Here is a 17315-nt window from a genome sequence, read left to right on the forward strand (position 1 = left end):
GTGCTAATTCTGAAAGAGTGCTTTGTTGCAGCGAGTCTCCTCAAAGGGAATGGAACTCATATCAGTGAAGTGTACAACAGCTTCTACACTAGCTCTAACCAGTACAACAGCTTCTACACTAGAACAGCTAACCAGTACAACAGCTTCTACACTAGAACAGCTAACCAGTACAACAGCTTCTACACTAGCTCTAACCAGTACAACAGCTTCTACACTAGCTCTAACCAGTACAACAGCTTCTACACTAGCGCTAACCAGTACAACAGCTTCTACACTAGCTCTAACCAGTACAACAGCTTCTACACTAGAACCGCTAACCAGTACAACAGCTTCTACACTAGCTCTAACCAGTACAACAGCTACACTCTACTAACCAGTACAACAGCTTCTCTAACCAGTACAACAGCTCTCTACACCTAGCTTCTACACTCTAACCAGTACAACAGCTTCTACACTAGAACAGCTAACCAGTACAACAGCTTCTACACTAGCTCTAACCAGTACAACAGCTTCTACACTAGCTCTAACCAGTACAACAGCTTCTACACTAGCTAACCAGTACAACAGCTTCTACACTAGCTCTAACCAGTACAACAGCTTCTACACTAGAACAGCTAACCAGTACAACAGCTTCTACACTAGCTCTAACCAGTACAACAGCTTCTACACTAGAACAGCTAACCAGTACAACAGCTTCTACACTAGCTCTAACCAGTACAACAGCTTCTACACTAGAACAGCTAACCAGTACAACAGCTTCTACACTAGAAGTACAACAGCTTCTACCCTAGAAGAGCTAACCAGTACAACAGCTAACCAGTACAACAGCTTCTAACCCTAGAAGAGCTAACCAGTACAACAGCTTCTACCCTAGAAGAGCTAACCAGTACAACAGCTTCTACACTAGAAGCTCTTAACCCATGTTACCTTGTGATGAGGTAGTGAAGCAGCACTAGTTTCCTCTCTCAGCTCCTGACTGGTAAGATAATTGGGTATGGGTCAGTGATGTGCTGGAGAGGACTATTTCAGATCCAACTTTTTGCTCGAAGCTGCTGCTGTTGCACCTCATTTCAGTTTCCTATAAATTCTCAAATTGCAGTCAGTAATTTTTCAGTTCTGAACAAAAAATGATTGCATTAAAATACATCTGCTGAATGCATGTCACATACTCACACAACTGAGACATTTATTAATGTACCTTAATCTGTAAAACCTATTTAAACACATAGCATATGAAACTGGTTCTGATTAACAATGACTTTTCTTTTAAACTTGAGTTTCCCCACTATTCCATATACTTGGATTGTGTTTTATTTCAACCGACAGAGCATTACCTACATTACCTAATTTTAAAAATGTACTGCCTTATTTTGCCATCAGCTGCCCTTTGTTTTCTTGATTGTGTTTATTGCAGTGGGAAAAGATGCTCTTGGTCACCATGGAAACTGATTCAAATGGTCATGATGACCAATATTCAAGGTCGTCCTGCAAACCACCAACTATTAAACGTAAATATAAAAACAAATAAGAAACATATATGTACACACACACAGACTCTCAGAGCTTCTGCACTGACCCAGCTGTAGCAAATAATTCAATCTTATTAGATTTTTACATTATTTGTTACCATACTGTAGTTTAGCCTTTTTGCATTCAGCTTGATCAGACGGCAGACCTAATTTACTTTCGAGTTTTGTATGAGCTCCTTTGTGCCTTTACAGCTGTTTGCCGATGTCTTTCTAGAAGCCTCCTGCTCCCATCACAGCAGTCATTTACAAGTTGCAAAAAATATTATACTGCGGTGCTCACAGCCCATAGGAATGCACAGTGCTTCTGGACAGTGCTACTAGGTTAGTATTTTTTACGCGCACACTCAGGTAGTGTTTGTGAACGCCTGTGTCTTTATGAGTGAAGCAGTGGAGGACGCAGTGATTTCCTTGTTCAGTTTTAGTTCAAGAAGAGCACATCTCAAAAGCAGTATGCAATCTGCCAGAGAAACAAAACTCACGGTGCTAGCGCTTCATTTACTGTACTGCTGTTTGCTTGTCATATCAAAATAAGGTACACCAAAGCCGCCTCACGTGGTTTTCATTCTGGCAGGCGACTACGGGTGGAATGATGTGGGTTTTCACGGATCGGAAATTAAAACTCCGAATCTGGACAAACTGTCCGCTCAAGTTGTCCGTTTTGACAACTACTACGTGCAGCCACTGTGTACACCGTCCCGATGCCAACTCTTGACATGCAGATACACCAGGTAAGAATCAAACTACGCTACCTGTCTGCGGTAATAGTGTTAGTTAAAGGTTCATCCTCCGGTGCTGCATAGATCTAACATTGCAAACATAAAACTGAATGCAAAGCTGAATAAACGCAGGTAAATAAAACTCTAACTATATTGTGAACTGATGTTGTGTTATCCCTTTGTTAACTTAAATGTACGTCTCGGAAGGGCTGCGTTTCATTGAGCGTACGGTACAATCGTTAGTGCTGACAGCGTAGCTGCAGTCACGTGATTAGATGCAGGCTCGGCGTCCTTAAGTTTACTCTTTGCTAAGCAGTGTACTGCGATGCAGTTACTTTGCACAAAAACACGAAGTAAGGTCATTAAAAATGCACAGCAAACAGATCACGCTGCGTATTAATATTCAGGAGGTATTTTTTACAAATCCATAAATAAATACATACATAAATAATTAACGCTGGTTGTCCAGTCCAATCATGTGGTGACCCAACACCTTGATGATTAATACACTTCCGTTTTCCCTAAAAGTATTCCAGTAAAAGCCACTCTGATAAGATAAAAGGGAAAATGATGTAATGAACAGAGGGTGGTCAATTGCAACCCTGTGTAATGAGTGACACCTACTGGCCAAATAGCGACATTGTATGGGTGGTGGGTGGGGGGGATTCCCCTTTCTCCGTGGTTCAAATCCAGACCACAGAGAAAAATAAATTTTATTTATTTATTAAATAAATAAATAAAAATAATTATACCTGGCAAAAAAAACTTAACCCCTACATGCATTGCAACCCCATGTAGGGATGGATAAAAACAGCTCTCATCTAGTCTTTATATGGGACAGGCAGGAAACACAAATGCGAACACCAATGTACTAACCCGCCAAAATATGTATACAGCAGTACATGATGAACAACATATGGCTAATAAACACTTTTCTACATACTGTAGCGTTCTGCACAGGCAGACAGGGAAGACGGGAGACAACACTGAAATTAGTTCAAAATCTTTCATTTCGAGATGCTATCTCTAGCACCCACTCACAAACTACTGCTGTGACCGCTTTCTAGAGCACAGCACAGCACTGCAACACACGACTGGTGCCACAGCGCCCTTTTATAACACAATCCCGCCCCTTTATGTTAATCGGGTACTTGAGATTTAGCCACATCCCATTGGTCCTCAGCCGCTCACCTGGACCAATGGGCACAGACATACCACAGCCAATTACAGGGGAGACACAGACAGCACCACACCTGCAGGTTACATTTACTACAGAGCGAAAGGGGTACACAATACAGTGTAATTACAGTACGCAAACAGTACAAAACATAATTGCAAGGATCGCTACAATGCTGTATTTAATATTAACTTTTTTTGTACACTGTTTTGACATGAAGTACACACATATTTCATTCATGTAGTCCTACAACTTATATATATATATATATATATATATATATATATATATATATATATATATATATATATATATATATATATATATATAATCAAAAAAACAAAAATAAAATGATAAAAAGCAGCACTGTATTGGAGTGGTTCTGTTTTTAAGCTTGTTTGTTGTGCCTTACGCTCTATGCACGGGATGACGTCTGTGCACTGGAAGAAATGTACTGGAATGTTGATGAAACTGTGGTTTAAGAGATCTCGCAACCTGATTGGTCAGTAAACACCGTTCCTGCCGCCTGCTGACTTGCCTACACTTTACTGACAGATCCACACAGGCATGCAGCACCAGATCATCAGGCCCTGTCAGCCATACTGCGTTCCCCTGGACGAGAAGCTGCTCAAGGGGGCTGGCTACTCCACACACATGGTGGAGTACAAGAATCACTGCCTTCCCATCCGCAGAGGGTTCAACACCTACTTTGGTAGTAAGGGCATTGCCTCACAAAGCTTTACCTCATGAGCTTTTAAAAAAGGTTTTATTTTTAAATGAATCAAATGTTGATGAACTTGTTGTCGACTGCTGTTTTTTTAAACAGTAGAGCAGTTTTATGATTTTCAAACTGTTTTATTCATAAAAACTCATGCAGCTTTTTCTAATCCTCACACTATAGCTGGGAAGTAGTGTCACTAAGCAGCCACCGTCCCTAATAGAGCGACTGAGAGTGAAAGTGGGATCTCCTGGTTTGCAGGCCAGCGTGGTGTTGGCTGAAAGAGCCAGGCTTTATCAGCAGAGCATCTCTCAAGGAGCCTGTTCCTCGCTCGGCTGTTGACAGCTCTTGGTCTCCGGTTGCAGGTTATCTAACCGGAGGTGAGGATTACTTCTCTCGCTGTCTCTGCGTGTTCATCGCTGCCCTCAATGTGACCCGCTGTGCTTTAGACCTCAGAGACGGAGAGGAAGTGGCCACGGGATTTACACGCATGTACTCAACACACGTCTTCACTGAGAGAGCCACAGAACTCGTGGCCAAGCACGACCCTCACAAGGTAAATCTGCACTAAGCTGGGGGCTTCCATGTTAACACGTACATGTAGCTAACGACAGTAAAGTATGTGATATTGTGCAATTGAAACAGTGATTCCCATTTGCAGCAGTGAGCAACACAGAATGTACTGAAAGTAGGCAATTAACAACAAATCAGTTTAATAATGTCTGGACACGTTTAGTAGTTTCCATTTCTAAGTTGCATTGAAACGTTATTAAATGGAAAAGTGTTTAGTGGTAGTTAAACTCGATTCCCATACACTACATTGTAAGACAGTGTACATTTGATTTGTGCTCCCTGATTGGATTGATGACATTTTATTAGTTTAGCACCCAAAAGAAGCCTTGCAGTTTGATTCTGGTGCACATTGCAGTTAAAGACCCTAAGGAAGCTGGCCACCCCTGTGCTATTGCCTCTCATTAATGAGATATGCCTTTATGAGATTTACCAGTTACTAATGTTTTACCAAAATGAAATGAATAAGAACTCAGGCCCTTCCTTACTGTGGCTTGTCCATGTGCAGCCTCTGTTCCTGTACATGGCAATGCAGGCTGTCCATGCTCCCCTGCAGGAGCCCGAGTGCTACCTGGAGCCTTACCGCTTCATCCAGGATGAGAACAGGAGGCACTACGCTGGCATGGTGCCTGCGATGGACCAGGCTGTGGGCAACATCACTGAGGCTCTGCACACCAGTGGGCTCTGGGACAACACTGTGCTGGTCTTCTGTACAGGCACTGCACAATATATATACTGTAGATGTTTACGCAGATCTTAAAAAGCACAAATGAGACTTCCCCAGATGCTTTGTAGTCATGCATTGGGTGAGCTGAGGGGCTGTGAGGGGAAGCATGGAACGGCTGCTCATTCAGATAACACAGTTGCACAAGTGTTATACAGTATGTGACAGGATTCCCAACAGGTGCTGTGTCAGTTTCCTCTAGGTTGTTTTTTGCATTATGTTTTACTGTTGGGACACTGGACAAACACCACTGAAACATGAAACGCTTAACATTCCCTCATTCAGCTGTTGCATGACCAAACATAGCACTTCTCCAGTCCCATTAGTGTATTCATACTGGAGTCAATGCAGTATAAAAGTAGTTGTCAACCTGGCCAATATGCAATGTTGACTACTGTTAATAACTAGTAACTGATTTGAGTGCCTATTCATTACAATATTGTTGAAACAGTAATTGAAAGAGTAAGACAATGTAGCCCACAGGACAGCTGGGTGCCTCATGTATCTGTACAGTAAAAAAGAAAAACAATGCTGTAAGATTTGAATATCAAAAGTAGGTTTCCAAGAGAAGGCTGTGCAATCACGTTATAAAACAATTGCTTAAATCTACGTACTCAGTACTGCGTGTGTGCGTATGCGCGTGTGTGTGTGTGTGTGTGTGTGTGTGTGTTTGTGTGTGTTTGTGGTAATAGCAGGGATATGTTCACAGGATGCTGGCAACTTAATCTGCTTTGTGTCTGGAGAGAGTGTCACAGCTAAACAGAGGCAGAGCTGTCTGTTTAGCATGTGAAAAGGTCTTCCAATCTGTAGGGGGTGCAGCTGTACCTTCAAACTCAATTGTCTTGAAGCACAATAATCCCGGATCTTCCAAGCGCAGTTCAGCATGTTGCTTAGGGTTTGTGCAGTGATGTGTAATGCGGTTTTGAAAGTAGACCACACATACTGCAGTCACACCAGCGTGAGGCCTTCATCGGCGCCAATCGCTCTGCATTTCCACCACATGCAGGCTTTGCCCAGTACCGAGGGAGGTTAATATGACCCTCAGAGGGTCGCTGGAGAGACGCTTGGGCCTCCCCTTCTTTAATTCAACCCAATGGACTCGGTATTAAAAGTGACCTACCTGTTGCGGAGGACCTGCACCCTTTTGGTTTATGAAACCTAGTCTTGCTACACAAGTTGGTGTTGTAGTTCAGTTTAACTGTTTCCTGCTGCAGTGTTATGAACGCAGTGGTGAAACCCAAAGGGGTGCAGTGTCATTGCTGCAGCTGACATCTGTCTGTCAGACATGTGGAAGATGCCTCATATGAGGATGACATTTTTTTCCCCATATCAAGCAATGCAATAAAAAAATGTAAAGAAGAATATGCTTGTGTCCCAAAACTACAGTTTTGTCAGTTATTTTCAATATTTCATACATGAAAGGGTTACAGTGGCTTTGTCTCAGAAGCTGTGTGTAAGCCTTCTCATTACAGCAGTAACATTTTCTTTCACAAGAGAGGGGTTGTTACCAGCACAGCGGTTGTCTTTGTGAATCATAGCAAGGGAAGGAACTGGCACTTGGGACACACACAACCAGAGGGGGAGGCACATTTATGAGTTTTGTCAAAGCAAAGAGAAGAATTATGTCTTGCGCATTCAGAAACAGTTTCCAGTGCGAAGGCCAATTCCTCACATCAAACTGTGCATAACCAACTCCAAATGCATGGCAAGCTGTCATAGAGTTTTAAAATGAATATTGTTTTTTATGAAACGTCCTAAATCCATTAGTGTATCTCAAAGGCAAAAGAAATTGACCCATAAAATTTAAATGGCACAATAAAACATTAAGCATATCGAAGCAATTATCATAGCATATAACCTCACCAAGCAGGTGTGCATTTTGGATTGGCTCTTGTTTGTAATGAACCATTTCATGTTATTTATGAATTCCCTCACCCTGCTACCCTTGACCAGCCCGTCTTTGTGAAAGTAAGGATCAGCTAAAGGTTAAGTTTAAATAAATACATGTTTATTTTTTCACCAGAATCTGCTGGTTCCAGGTTTACTGCTCGTATAGTACTGTACAGTACTGTATAGGAAGCACATAAACATATCTTAAAGCATAACCAGCAGAAACACTGCAGCCAGTGCCAGTGCTGTTAGGTTTTTGTCCTGTTTAAATACCTGCCTGTTAATCCCAGGCAGGTAACACAAATTAAATTAAATAAATCAATTAGAATAAATAATTACACCTGTGCCTCTGCAAACACAGCCACACAACATATTTTTCTGGCAGGGACAGAAATGAACCCTATCACTGCCAACCCTCAACACATTCCTTCCAGGCAGGGATTCGCCCTGCCACACACTATAATAATAATAATAATAATAATAATAATAATAATAATAATAATAATAATAATAATGTTGCCTTTATAAATATGTTCAAGTAATCATTTTTAGTAAAGAAAAAACACTTTTTCCCCCACAAGAGGTCTCATAGAGCCAAGGGCTACCCACAGCAAAGGACTGTTTCTTCATACTGATGCCCTCTAGTGGTGAATTTACAGTTCAACGTGGAACACAGGAATGCTATCTTTCATACCATATGTAGTGTGTTCAGGGTACCGGTGGAGATTTCATATAAAAGCAATTTCTATCAGTTACATATCACTTTTTATTATTGTATGAAATAACAAGCAATAAATAACCCTGGATGCAGATCTTTGTTTTTGATATGAACCTTTTAAATTTACTTTAGAAGAATCGAGGAGCTACATATTTTCTTAGTTGAAACAAGTCAGCTGCTGTGTACAGACACTGAAAATGCAAAAAGTGCGAGACCTACAGTAGCAGTCTGAGTGAGTATTTAAATACCCTGATCTGAGGTCTTTTAACCTTTAGACATACTCACTATGTCTCTATTGATGCCCAGCAATGCCAATGATTCAACACTACATCTGTATCCTTGCTTTAATTTCACCCCTCAATTCCGATTTGATTTCCAATTGATTTTCAGCACTGCAGTGGAGCAGGACTGGGGCAGTCTGAATCCCTGTTTGCATGCTGAGCCTGCCCGGAAGACTTCTCCATCCTCCTGAAAACTGCAATTCGTGTCCAAGAACAAAAGGGCCATAAAAAATACGAAGAACCATAATATTCTAGTCGGTTGGGCTACACAGCACCCAAACACATAAAGATTGAATCAGATCAATGATGTTTTTTAATTCAGCCATCTATGAACAATTTATTTTATTTCAATTTTGATAACATAGCACCTTATAATGTTTACTATATACAGCATTCTAATGCAACTTTCGCCTAAGCGGGAATGACAATATAGTTCCTAAAATATTTGGTGATAGAACTATATAAGCCAAGCCTCTCTCAACTGTCATGCCACATTCCCCTATAAGGATTGCACAGTGGTTGAGCTGGGACTCAGTCGAAATCCATTAGTTTTTAGTTCTGTGCTCTGACAACAGTAGTCTAGACTGATATCTTAAAAGAAATTTGTAGCAGCAGGAGGTGGTTTCAGCAACCAAGAATCACTATGATGTGAGAAATGAAAAGATGCAGCAGAAAAAAGAGACACAACATGAAAAGAAAGCTGTTCAGCACCGTTTGTGCCGACTGGTATTGCTTTAAATCTCCCACCAGGATTTAAAAGCATGTTCTATAGTTCACAGGAGTGTAAAGCAACATGCTGAAAGGTATTGAAGCCCATGGATTGGCCTGTGACTGCTGAAGCTAAAATCTTTTGTGAGAAAGAGTAACTGTTTAAGTGATCGCCGGTCCATTACCATGTTTTCCTTGCTGTCGGTCTTGCTTTGGAGATTGTGTTTAATGCTTGAGAATTGAAATGCATGTCTGGCACTGCTGTGCCGGGAGGGATCTCCTGGGGAAGACGAGCATGGCATCGCTTTGGAACAATGTGTGAAAGAAACAGATGGTGCAATGATAACAGGATTGCTGTATTACTGCTAGATATACAGCTGCTGCTTTCTTGGGAAACTTCAGCCTAATGATAAGGACTTTATGGGCCGTATTTTCAAAGCATTTCCCCCGGTCTGTAATTCACTATTTTATGAATGAGGTGAAACACCAGTTACATTTTTGAAAACTAGATGGTGATCCACTGTAAAAGGCGCTACATAAAATAAAGATTGATTTAAGTTCTCTTAAGCATTCCGAAGGTGTTTGTTTCTCATGGTATAATATGTACATGATTTATTTTTTCTCCTTTCAAAAACTAGGATTTAATTAAAGACCAGAGGAGGCACTTTGAAAACATGGCCTAGCATCCTAAATGTGTTGGTGACTGTGTGTGACAGAGATCGAATGACGCTTGGTGTTAGATCTCCTTCCCGACCTGGGAGGGCACTAGAAAGAAGGATAGGTGGAAGTCGGCCATTTAGGAAGGGGGCGGAGCTACGGCACCCAAGGTCACTGACCCAGATGGTAGATGGCGTGGCATCCAAGGATTGGAGGAGCGGATGCGCTCGTTAACCTAGGGGTCATGGCCGAGGGTATAAATAGAGGGGTGTAGCTTCAGTGATCTGCTCCTTTGTAGATGGTTAGCAATGACCTAGAAGGAGCCCATCATTTGTGAGTAAACCATGAGTGTTCGTCTGTCTTGTAACACTGTTTGTTTGTTTTGTTTGTCTTCAAGAGTACTCGCACGATCTGGAGCTGTAGCCGCAGGCCAGCATTAAACCCGGACATCAACACTCACTTTTCACTTTGGAACTGTCTTTGCACCACGAGCACTTAATTCACACACTGTAGGAACTGTGTCTGTGTTTGTGTTTTGTGTGGGTGAGAAAAGACAAGACTTTTAGTTGTGAGTCAGACCTGTGGGATTTTACAAACAGGAGTGATACAAGCCGCTGTACCACTTCCATCGTTGTTATTGTTTGCAGGTTTTGCCATAAGGCTCTGGACATTATAATCATTAATAAACACCCTTGCACCTGTGAATCATTCGTCTGTGTGATTAATCTGCTCTGCACTGCACTCACCTGCACGTATTCACCACTTTGCCACACTGTGACATCGAGTGCTGGCCTCACATGGCTGATATATTGAGCTTTTTAAGTTCATGCGGTAGAGACAGTACCTTGTGAGTTATTGTCCTGATGTGTTCTTTGATTTTCTTAGTGAAGTTACATTATCGGTGCTGTCCAGTAAACCGCTCCTTTACCTATCGTACACTCTGCAGATCTCATGTGTGGTTTTGAACATTCACATTTATAAATAACACCTGGTACCATAATACAGCTTGCATACCTTACTTTCAGCAGTGTGTCACTAGCTCACTGGCTGCAAACCATGTCAGTCATTATGGGAAAGCAGCTTATTGGTTAATGACAGGAAAGGCAATGTTGAAGGGGTGTGGACAATTTCACTCTCCAGCTGAAATGACTAAAGAAGTTCAAATCTTAATCTAAAGTTACTCTCAAAGATATTTTTAGAAGAAACTGTTTGAACAACTGCTCAGTTCCTTGTGTACCTTCAAGGGTGAACCTGTGGTCATATCAATGACACAGACAACACATTTAAATGATACACAGCTGTATTCTATGATTCCGTCACGAGTGGTGTTCAGCCGACCCATTCAGTGCCACATTGTTTTACCTCTGGACACTGTAAAGATACAGCTGTTTTACACACACCCCTTTTATTTCATGATCCGGAATTTCAGCCCCCTTACAAACCCAGGGATGCTTTGTCTGCGTTCTGACTGACAGAGGAATTCAACAATAACATGAGATCTGTCTTCTTTGTTAACCCAGTCCTCGCTTCTTACCTGACCAGACCTTTGTGGTTTCGAATGCCAGTGAAAAGGATTCTTTGTTGTAGATCTTTAGGACCCCAGGGATACCTGGTGTGCCTGTGCCATCTGCTCCAGTGACAGCTTGCTCTTTCATATCAGCTGTTACAGATGTTTTCTTATGTCATTTTCTGTTGGAACACCTCCATTCATAGCCATTGCTTGAGTGAAAGGAGTCTTTCACACTTTCAGCCTGTCAAATCGCACACATGCATCTGCACACGTTCACTGTTAGTTCAGGAGTGATCAGCCAATGCCTCAACATTTCAAAAATCAAGCATATACTGAGCAGATTGGTTTAATTTTGCTGCCAGCGGCTGATAAAACGGTGATTGAAAGCAGGACGGGTTAGTTTATCGTCTATCCAAATGGATATCACATAAATGATATGGCGTAACAAATATCATGTAACGGATATCTGTAGCCATCATAAGATCCTCCTATGGCAACCTGATTTAAAAAAAAAGAAAAAAAAACGCTCTCCTATTCTTTTATATGGGGACATATGGAAGACGCAAATGCATTTCATGATCTCATATGAGGATTCAATTTTTTGCTCATATAAAGCAATATTTAGTGCATGCCAGGGTTGAAATGGCTTTGCTACAAGGTGCAGACAAGATTTTACCATCCTCTATTGAACCTAGACTAATAGCCCTGCCAACAACACAAGCAGGTCAGGCCTGAGACTCAAATGTATCTATTGGCAGCATTATATTAAAATTCATAATAACTGTGCCCTGTGTGTTGAGCTACATCCTCCGCTATGTCTGAAAGTGACATGATAGCACAAATATGATTGGCCGTAGGTGGGTGCATGAGACTGCCTATATTTTGATTGTGTACTCTCTGATTGGCTGAAAAGACATTTTACATTCAGTACAAAGTATTTCAATAGAGGTCTATGACCTGGAACCCACAGAGTAACTAGATGTGCTCCAAGTATTTAATGAAATAAAAAGGACTGATTAGAAACATGAACAGCTGAGAGGCTCTTATCCTTTCTTGACGCTTTGATACCATAAGTCATTTATTTCAGAACTAGAATCTACATCTATGCCTTGTGAGTGAGCTTTCCAACAAGCATTTGCACTTGATCACAACAAATATATAATGGGTTTCTTGTATACAGTAATTATACCAATAAAACCTTTTTCACTTTAAGCCAAAGATGTGGAACACAAATGTAAACTGACATTTGCTTATTATTTTCAGGTTGGGGGCTTTCATACAGCTCAAATGTACTGTTTGAGAATGGAAGAGGTTGTAATAACTAACTAAGATGGCATGCCTTGATTTCCTAGGAGGTATCTTGACTTGAAGCAGTGTGTTCTGTCATCTTGTATTCTGTGCTGATCCTCCCATGTGTGAGGTCTTTCATAGCAAAACAACTGTAAGACCACCCAAGAAAATCTAACACTAGCACAGATACTACACTGTTAGTCCACACCACGATCTATCTGCATTAAAAAAACAATCTTTAATCCTAAGGGAGGAGGACAGGATGGGGAGCACCTCCCCAGTGTTTATTTAATGCCAGTATTACTCAAGGAGAGCCTCTTTTAAGCAGAGTTCAATAAAGTACAGTGAGCAGTGTTATCCATGCTGACAGTAATGTAGGAAATACCACGCTGCTGAAAGCAGCACACAATTCAGATCTGTTCACTGCTCATATCTGAGTCATATTTGAGGGAGACATTTAAAATGCGATACATCTTAAGTACTAGTATCACGTAGTAATATTACAGTGGCATCCCTATCATTATATTTGGTTAACTGACCTAAGCAGAAGTCTCTTAAAGATGCTATTGACTATTAAAGAATTGCTTGAATGTATAAGTTGCATGCAAAAAGTTGTGCTTTGTATAGATCACAAGCCAGTGGTCAATCTCACCCTAGACTGGATGCTACCCATTTTCGCTGACTTCCAACACAGTGGAATGCCACTATACTGCACTGTAAGACTGTCACTAACACCACTACCGATAAAACATCAATGTTTAAAGCTGATTGTTCATGACAGGAATCCGAGTGTTTTAAGCTGATACTAGAGCTGCATTAGTGAAGCTGTGACCTTTAGTTTGGAATTGGTTCCGTGCCCATTGGTTATGCAGCACCTCAGCCATTGCTGCTTGGTTTTTAGAAACAGCGCATGCTTCTGGAAGCTGTTTATTTTTACCTGTGGCTTGTAGTAAAGTCACCAGAATGAGGGGATTGAAACAGGGAGATAAAAAAAGTGAATCTAAACATTATTCAAAATAAATGAGTTAGAGAACTCCGATACTTCATCCCCAAACCAAGTTGCTCTTTAAGGAGTTAATAGGCATCTGGACGTTCCTAAATGTAGAAAGACGTCCTAAAAGAATGTAACCGTGCATAACAGCAATAATACGGTGCTGCCTCATTGCTGTTTTCCTCCCACAGGACTGAGATTGTGGTCAGTGTGGATGTAAGTGGATCTGGTGTCCAGAATACACATCATGGCTTGACATGACATATCGCATGACATAACATATCTCATGACATGTAGTCTCCCAGTACACTGCAGTTTCACCACAGAGTCTTCTTGCACACTCTGCAGTTTCACCTCACAGTTATTGTTCACCTCCTGTCATTTCTCCCCTAAAATATGTCCATGTCCTGATAAGGTCACAACTTTTTCATGTTTATTATATATGTGGTCTCACTATTGCTAATTATACATACTGATCATGGCTGTAACTGTGTTAATCTGAAGCACTGATCACATTCCAGAACCAAAAATAAATAAATGGCCAGAACTACTTCACCCAGTTCATTCTGAGGTGCTCTACTCTCTAAGACAAATTAGTACACTTGGCAAAAATCGTCTTTTTATAGAGAAATGCAAGCCAGCAGGATATAAGATGACAAAGCATGATAAAATCAGCGGTATGCTGGGAAGCACTGAATGTAGTTTCTGTTGTAAACCCTCACTAACACAATCACTTGTTTTATTAGAACTCTTGTTTACTGGTATACTTCGTTTAGTCCTGTGCACTATTGGATGTGTTCATTACATTGGCCCTGTTTTAATGATCTAAATGTTCTGGCTCTGGTCAGCCTGTATACACAATGTCCAGTTCGGGTTTAACCATTTAACTACTGCACAGAGTATAACATTGGCTGATTGCACTGAAGGATGCATTTTAAAAAGCCAGGTTACCTCTTCCCTGACAGATAATGGAGGGCAGACGCTGTCTGGAGGGAAGAACTGACCGCTGCAGGGCAGGAAGTGGTCCCTGTGGGAAGGAGGAGTGCGAGGGGTGGGCTTCGTCGCCAGCCCTTTAATACGGCAGAGCGGCGTGGCCAGCAGGGAGCTCATCCACATCGAACTGGCTGCCCACCCTGGTGGGGCTGGCCTGGGGCTCCACCAACGTGACTAAACCCCTGGACGGGTTTGACGTGTGGAAGACCATCAGGTGATTCTCAGCTGTTCTCTTTTCTCCTCTTGCCTTCCTTTGCATTAGCAATAATACTGTAAGAATCCAAGCTTTACAGTAGACTGGGGGCATTTGATTTCCTAGCAGTTTAAACTTTAAGATTAATCATGTTTCAACATTTTACATATCTGCAATGTTGTTAACCAGTCTGATATACAATATTAATGTATATAAAACTTTCAGGTGTGCACCTCTAATGTTATATGGCATAAACTATGAAGCAGTGAATATTCAAGTAATACCCATACACTCTATAATTACAGCTGTATAAACACTGAAGCCAACATCTGTGCTTCACAATGTTGAAAGATTTAGACACAATTCTAAACATTTGATGTCTGGGCAATGTTTAAACTTTCATTAGACATAAGTGAGTGTACCACGATAGATCCTTATAGCTGTTATTTTTACAGCTTGTACCATATTGTCTTTATTATTGTCAGGAGCCCAAGATACTTTAATGACTGACTCGCCTTCTAGAGGTATTATTTAATGTCTGACTCGCGTTCTAGAGGAATACTTTAATGACTGACTCGCGTTCTAGAGGAATACTTTAATGACTGACTCGCCTTCTAGAGGAATACTTTAATGACTGACTTGCGTTCTAGAGGAATACTTTAATGACTGACTCGCGTTCTAGAGGAATACTTTAATGACTGGCTTGCGTTCTAGAGGAATACTTTACTTTAATGTCTGACTCGCCTTCTAGAGGAATACTTTAATGACTGAATCGCGTTCTAGAGGAATACCTTAATGACTGACTCGCATTCTAGAGGAATACTTTAATGACTGACTCGCCTTCTAGAGGAATACTTTAATGACTGACTTGCGTTCTAGAGGAATACTTTAATGACTGACTCGCGTTCTAGAGGAATACTTTAATGACTGGCTTGCATTCTAGAGGAATACTTTAATGACTGACTCGCGTTCTAGAGGAATACTTTAATGACTGACTTGCGTTCTAGAGGAATACTTTAATGACTGACTCGCATTCTAGAGGAATACTTTAATGACTGACTCACATTATAGAGGAATACTTTAATGACTGGCTTGCTTTCTAGAGGAATACTTTAATGACTGACTCACATTCTAGAGGAATACTTTAACGACTGACTTGCGTTCTAGAGGAATACTTTAATGACTGGCTCACATTCTAGAGGAATACTTTAATGACTGACTCACATTCTAGAGGAATACTTTAACGACTGACTCGCGTTCTAGAGGAATACTTTAATGACTGACTCGCGTTCTAGAGGAATACTTTAATGACTGGCTCGCGTTCTAGAGGAATACTTTAATGACTGACTCGCGTTCTAGAGGAATACTTTAATGACTGGCTCGCATTCTAGAGGAATTGCTTGCCTTGCAGTGTAAAGGCTGCTCTCTAACCCTTCTTCCTGGTCACTGTAACAGTCATTACAGGAACTGCCTGCTGCGAGCTCCATTGGTGATTAGCATTGATGTGAGGCTATGCATACAATAAGAGCCTTGGGACCGTTGCCACAGTTTGAGTGTGTTGTTTTCTGGATATAGTAATCAGATTCATGTCTTCAAGGACGTTAGGTATCTGATTTATCTCTTGCCCGTGTATTGTTATTGCCTGGATCATATCAAAGTGCACACTTCCCTGCATTCTGTGTAAGTTGCTGTAACATGCTTGTCTCCTGACATCACTGGCAGATTCTTTAGTGTGCATTCGTGATATGAAAACATCTAATCCTGTTTTATGTCGTGGCTGGTAAAACCTTATTCTCAGCCTGCCTTGGTCAACGGCCCTTTTATGTGTCTTGGGACTGATGATGTGTCTGAGAAAAGGAAATTCCACGAGTCATTTTCACAGCAGTTCTCTTCAGCACTTTGAATACTATATATACTTTTTGATGTTTCAGCTTCTTTAAAGAATATTGTTACCCTGTGGGCCTGGTAATTTAATCATGCAATCATCTCAGTGCACCAGTCCTCTGGAGGAACCAGTTATCTCTTTCCCCTTTGAACTCTCTGGACTATCATTGATGCTACACACACTTAAATGTCTTGGAGGCTGCCTGTACTTTTAGTGCTGTGATATGCACCTGAAAGCAATTCGTGTTTTAAAACAAATGGTCCTGGCTGAGACAAAAACCACTGTACTAGAGCCCTGGTATTTTCACAGTGTCTTGAGGCTACATTAAAATAACCCTATATCCCAATTCAGTTAGGGGCTATCCACTGGGACCTAAACCCTGTGCCTCCATACCTTTGTTGCATCCTTCTTTTAATTTGGAAACACAAATGAGTTTTAATTGTGTAATTGATTATTTCTAATTAACATATTTCGGGATATTTGGTACCTCCTCCACATTTTGTTAAAATTAAATAAAGCACATTTTGGTTAAAAAATACATAAATAAACAAAAAAAGAATTCTAGTTTTACACTAAATCTGAAGCACTATTTAACTGAATGTCAATATAAAAGCTGTTAGTCTGTTTGCTGTTTGTGTTTCTTTCTCGTTTATATCCCGCTGCAGTTCTGACTGCACGTCTTTTACCATTGCAAACTGGTAATGGGTCTGTGTCAAGTCTTCAGTTCAAGTCGTCAAAAAAAACGCTTTGGGGGGGGGGGGGGGG

The 17315-nt window shown here is 41.0% G+C and overlaps 1 pseudogene; it reads left to right on the top strand.

Annotated features, from left to right (window-relative positions):
- The first annotated feature begins 807 nt into the window (after positions 1-807).
- On the top strand, positions 808-14690 carry LOC121327308 (annotated as a pseudogene).
- Positions 14691-17315: the final 2625 nt, after the last annotated feature.

This window comes from Polyodon spathula, chromosome 2, assembly GCF_017654505.1.
Source record: "Polyodon spathula isolate WHYD16114869_AA chromosome 2, ASM1765450v1, whole genome shotgun sequence".
Lineage (NCBI taxonomy): Eukaryota > Metazoa > Chordata > Actinopteri > Acipenseriformes > Polyodontidae > Polyodon > Polyodon spathula.